Here is a 6,509-nt window from a genome sequence, read left to right on the forward strand (position 1 = left end):
TCAATAAGTCACAGGGCAAACAACTATCCCCTAAATTAGACAGGCACACACAGAAAATGATTACCTACTATAGCAAAAACCCACAAGCAGATGCTACCCTGGGAACTAGTACCAAGCTGGTGCCATTGTATACTGGACATATATGACTTGCTTTTGATTTTTACATGAGTTCATAGCCAAAAGTTTGTCTAGAGTCTCAGAGGAAACTTTGGACTTGGACTTTTGGGCAATGCTAGAACTGTTAAGATTATGGGTACTCTTTGAAATGGTAAATATATTTTGTTGTGAGATGGACATGAGATTTTGGGAGCCAGGGGTTTAGATTTAATGTGTTACTTTTTTTTAGCCAGAATTTTTGTCATTGTGACCTTAATAAATGATAAGCATGGTGAAACAACTTCCTAAGGTCCCCTGTGCAAGCAAAGTACCCCATTAGTTTCTTTTCAAGGGAATTTTTTATATTTATGCCATTGAGCCTGAGATGGGTATGATCTTGCCAATTCCTGAGATGCTCTCAATTCATCTATCCTTTTGTCTCTAAGTACTTAGCATCTCTTTAGTGACTATAAAGTCTAGCAACCACAAGTTTCTTAGTGTCAGTTTTATTAGCATTTTTCTGACTGAACCCCAAAATTTCTAAATATTTCTGCTCTGATTTCTGTTGTTGATCATTATAGTAAGTTTTGCTAAAATCCACCAGCGATAGCTATGCTGCTGCCTGAATGCTGCACTGCCTAGAAATTTTTTCTGCCAGTTTAATTAGGACATCACCTTAAAATTTAGCCTCACAGAAAGTCTCAGGACATGGACAAAATGTAGACAACTTGTTAACCAGAACATAACATGAATGACCTCTAGTCCAGTTTCCATTAGAGTCCTCCTCTTCTGAAACCTTATGATCCCAGTCTTTACTGTCCACATTCTTATCAGCATTATGGTATTTTGAATTCCACTTATGATAATCTAAAATTTTCCCAACTTGCATCTCTAAACTTTTCAAAATTCTTTATACAAATTCCAAAAAGCTTCTGAATCACATGTTCAGTTTAGTCACATTAACATGACTTTTTATACCAATTTCTATTATAGTCAGGGTTTTGGTTTTTGTTTTGACTCTGTAACCAAAAGACCTGACAATAACAATTTTAGAAGAGAGACAGTTCATTTGGGGATGACAGTTTTGAGGGTCTCAGTCCATAGATGGCTGACTCCATTGCTCTGTGCCCAAGCTGAGACAGAATATCAAGGCAGAAGAGCACGACAGAGGAAAACAGCTGAGAACATGGCATACAGGAGGCAGAGAGAGACACCACTCATCAGGGACAAAATATATACCCCCAAAGCACACCCCCAGAGACCTACCTCCTCAAGGCACACACTACTTGCCCACAGTTACTATGTAGTTAATCCATTCAAGTGCATCAACACACTGATTAGGTTAAGGTTCTCATAAGCCAATCATTTCATTTCTAAACTTTATTGTATTGTCTCTCATGTGAGCTTTTGGGGATACCTTATATCTAAATCATAACATGCCGCCCAAAATTTCATACTAATTCAGGAATGTTAAGAGATGAAGTGATTAGATTATGAGAGTTCTGACCTAATCATTTAATGCATTGATCATTTAATGGATTAATTCATTTGATGGATTAATAATTTTAAACTACTACTATACTAGGTGATAACTGTAGGCAGGTGGGGACCCAGCTACGTAGGTGACTGGGGCATACCCCGGAAAGGTTTATCTTCTCTGTGACCCATTCCCTGAACACACTCACCCTGCATTCTGTCTGCAAATACCTGAACAGTTTTCTTCTGCTGTGCCATTCTGCCATGATGGTCTACATCACTATGGCCCACAGCAATGGAGACAGCCAACATGGACTGAAACTCTGAAACCATAAGCCAAAGTAAACTTTTTTTATCCTAAGTTGTTCTTGTTAGGTATTTTTGGTTACAGCAATGAAAAGCCAACTAACATAATCTCCCTCTATAAACAACTTCAAAATTTTGCAAACTATATTAAATAACTGTTTTCAGTCACTCATCAAATCACCTAACACTGCTATTACTCAGTGATGGGAAATAATTGAGTCAAGTCCTATAATTGCCCCAGCACTCTTTCTGAGGCCCATTTTGGACTACAGTAAAGAAAGAAGAACAAACAACATAGCAACTCATATAACATAGCAGGAGATAGATGATTAATAGATGGATAGATAGATAGAAAGATAGATAGATAGAACAAGCACAATACAGAAAAGAACTTAAGCATAGAAATCAGCTTCAGCAAATTGTACTTCCTTAAGGTAAAACTTCATAAGACCAGCAAAATAACAATTTTGGAGGAAAAATAACTACAAGGGAATTGTAAGGTCAACAATTTCTAGGACTGTAATAGACCTGCAGGTGTATTCAAGTTTCAACCGTCCAGAGTGAGGAGATCTTGTAGATACTTAGAGTATTTGGTAAAGATCTGACTAAAATTTTTTGTACATATACAAATATGCCACAATGAAACCTACTCTTCTGTACAATTATTATGCACCAATAAGAAAAATCAAGGCAAAGACCAAATAAATGTGTGTATATACATAATTATACCACAGCCACAGATAAAATCTCATAGGTACTCAGTGAAAGAAAAATAAATTTCTAGTCATTTCTGGAGAAAACCAAAAACAAAAAAACTTAGTAAGCAAAAGTCACTATTTAAAAATCTTCTCTGTTATGGGAAGTCATGCAATAAAATTTATTTCAATATCAAAAAACAAAAGACCCCAAATAAATCACAAAGGATTATATCTTATTAAGAGAGCTAAACTAATAAGATGAGTAAAGACAACACCAAAACAGCCCAAGAAAGCTTAAAACAGTCTCAAAAGAATCTAGCTCCTCTTCAGTTAATTTAACTGACTGCCAAAACAAAATATTCTTCAAAGATGAACAACACAATTATATACTCTACAAAGTAACATTCATAATAATAAGCATTCAATTAAAAAAATAGAGATTTGAAAAAGTCACATAGGAGAAAAATTGTATTAAATAAAAAAGGAGAAAAATCAGTCAGTAGAAGTAGACCCCAAAATTCTAGATAATGAAACTAGCAAACAAGGTCTTCAATATAAGTTTTGTAAACAAACTTAAGGATTTAAAATAAAACATAAACACAAAAGGAGAGAAATAAAGATTTTTTTAAAAAGCATCATAACTTCTGGAGACAAATACAGTTGTATCGTTGTGGGGCAGGTTGCTCAGGAACACACCAAGTCCCAGTTTTGTCCAAATTGAAGAGTCTTTATTTAGTCAGCAGGCAGTAGGACTGCCTACTGTAGGGCCCATAACTGTCTCAGCAAGGAACAGCCCCAACCCAGAGCATTTTAGGATATTTAAAGGCCAAAACCACATCTAGGTTGATGTAGCTGCAAACAAGCAGGCACACAAGCTGAATTGGGGAGTTACTGAGACAATGAAATGGGTATATTGGTACTTCCCATGGGACTTTCCAGGTTGACATATCAGCAAGCAAACAGAAGGAAAGTGGGTCAAAATGACCCTAGTTTAGTAGAGAATGGTTACTAACGTCTAAACAATCAATCTCTGACAGGGTACACTGCCCAAGGAAAATGGAAACCAAAGAGAACAATTTTACATTGTAAAAGAATTGCTATTTTGTGTTGCCAAGTGTGTTATGCTAGGTAACTATTAATGGGTATAGATGTGGGGCTTTCCCATGGGAGAAGCATTTCTTACATGATATGGAGTCTTAGGACAAAATGAAGTCTGTTTGGTCATTATCCTTATAGCCTGGCCCATAACAATATGAGCTAGTACTTACTGGATGGCCTTCACAGAAAATTAGACACACCAGAAGGCAAGATTAATGAATGGATTAATGAATGTCAAGACAGAGCAATATGTACTATCAAGGCAGAACTCAAAAAGAAATCTGCAAATAAAACTAGCATAACCTCCATAACATGCATGAAAATATCAAGGACTTGTGAGTTCATATAATTTGAGTCCTAGAAGGACTCTGGGGGAGGTGTCTATGGGAGGGAGGTCATGTCAAAAATATTTAAAGAATATTTTTCATAAGACCAGTGGATGACAATCTTCCAAATTGGGTGAAAATTGTGAAGTCTACAAATCCAAAAAGCCCAGAAAAATATCAAGTGAAACATAAAAGTCATATAAAGGTATATCATGATTTATTTTCTGAAAATCATTCATAAAGAAAAAATTTAAAAATTAACAGTGAAAAAGACACATTACACTAAGGAAAGAAAGATAAGAGAACTGCTGACTTCTCATTAGAAAAAATGCCAATCAGAAGACAACTGAACAACTTCAGTGTGCTGAGAAGACAAAATTGTCAGTCAATAATATTAGAGCCATTGAAAATATCACCCCCAAATAAAGATGAAAGCTCCCAATGAATAAACTGAGAGAGTTCATTCATAACCAGCAGATCCACACTTAAATAAATATTTTAAAAGTTCTTTTGGTTGAAGGAAAATGATTCTAGATGGATTAGCTCTATAAAAAGAAAGAAGAATACTAGAAATGATAAATATGAGTAAATATATACCTTTTACTCATAGTTATTTAAAAGAAAATTGGCTGCTTGTAACAAAAAAATAACATTTTGGAATTTATTACAAGTGTAGAAACAAAATATGTTGTAATAGTACAAAGTCTAGAGAGGGTAAAATCATACCATCATAACCTTCTTACATTACATATAAAATGATATAATAATAGTTGAAGGTGATTAGACTATGATATTTTTAAGGTATATATTATAAACTCCAGAGGGACCACTAGGAAAAAAAATAGGTATAGGGCATAAAAAATAGAACACCAAGAAGTACTCAATTAATCTAAAAGACAGGAAAAGAGAAATTAAAGGAATAAAGAAAACATGGGAAAAATATAAAATGAATAGCAAGTAGGAGACTTACACCGAAATATATAAATGATTATATCCAGTGTGATTCTTCTCAGACTAGATTAAATAAAAGCAAGATCTAAGTAAATACTGTCCACAAAACATAAACTGCAATTTAAAGACAGATTAAAAGTTAAGAGGAAAATGATATACCACACTAAACTATGATATTAATATCAGACAAAGTAGACTTCAAAGCAAAGAATATTACCAAAGTTAAAGAGGAAAAGTTAATAATAAAAGGGAAAGCTTATCAAGAATACAGAAGAGAGCTGGGCACAGTGGCATATGGCTTTAATCCCAGCAACTGGGGAGGCTGAAGCAAGAGGATGGCAAGTTCGAGGCTAGCCTTAGTAATTTAGTGAGACCCTTGGTATCCTGGCAAGACCCTGTCTCAAAATAAAAATAAAAAGAAGTAGGAATAATAGGAATATAGCTCAGTTGTAGAATGTCCCTTGGTTCAATCCCCAGTACCAAAAACAAACCAAAATCAAACAAACAGAAAAACATAATGGCTGGAGGTGTAGCTTGGTGGTAGAGTGCTTGCCTAGCATGCACAAGGTCCTAGATTCAATCCCCAACACGGGGCGGGGAGATGACAATCTTATATGAAGGAACATCTTATAATAGAACTCCAAAATATATGAAGCAAAACTTCACAGAGTGCTCACTTCAGCAGCACATATACTAAAACTGAACAATACAGAGAAGATTAGCATGGTCCCTGCACAAGGAGGACATGCAAATCCATGAGGTGTTCCATATTCTTAATTAGAATAATATATATTCCATGGTTGTATAATTATATCAAAATGGACTCTACTGTCACGTATAACTAAAAAGAACCAACACTCTTCCCCTACCCCCAAAACCTCAATAGAACCAAAAGAAAAATCTATAATCACATTTAGAGATTTCAATAACCTTCTCCCCGTAATTGATTGAGAGAACAGACAGAAAATTAATAAGGATATAGAAGACACAAACATCCCCCATCAACCTCATTAACATCTAAAGAACACAACATCTAACATGGGAGAAATAACATTATCTTTAAGTGAGCATAGAACATTCCCCTAGGGAGACCATATGTTTGGCCATAAAATGTCTCAGTAAACTTTAAAGTACTAAAATCATTCAGAATATCTTTTCTGACGACAGGTGACATTAATTAGAAACCAATAAAAAGAAGACAACGGGAAAACCCCATGCACTTAGAAATTAAACACCATGCTTCAAAATAAAGAAGAAATCACAAGAGAACTTAGAAAATACTGTGAATTGAATGATAATGAAAACATGATACCATAATTTGTGAGATGAATCTGATCCAATGCTTAGAAAGAAATGTATAACTTTAAGGGCTCAAGTTAGAAAAGTGGAAAGGTCTAAATATCAACAACCAAAGTTTCCACTTACATAACTGGAAAAAGAAGAGTAAGTTAAACCTGAAGCAAGAAAAATGGAAGACAATCATAAGGAGTAGAACTCAGTGAAATACAATAATAGAAAATGATAAAGGAGCTCATGAAACAAAAGGTCTTCTTTTTGA

At 34.8% G+C, this 6,509-nt stretch overlaps 1 non-coding gene across 1 annotated transcript; it reads left to right on the forward strand.

Annotated features, from left to right (window-relative positions):
* The first annotated feature begins 5,620 nt into the window (after positions 1–5,620).
* Positions 5,621–5,726, forward strand: LOC125611561. The gene has a single exon (XR_007341774.1). It is a non-coding gene; the product is annotated as a U6 spliceosomal RNA (small nuclear RNA).
* The last annotated feature ends 783 nt before the right edge of the window (positions 5,727–6,509 follow it).

This window comes from Marmota marmota, unplaced genomic scaffold, assembly GCF_001458135.2.
Source record: "Marmota marmota marmota unplaced genomic scaffold, marMar, whole genome shotgun sequence".
NCBI classification, from domain to species: Eukaryota; Metazoa; Chordata; class Mammalia; order Rodentia; family Sciuridae; genus Marmota; species Marmota marmota.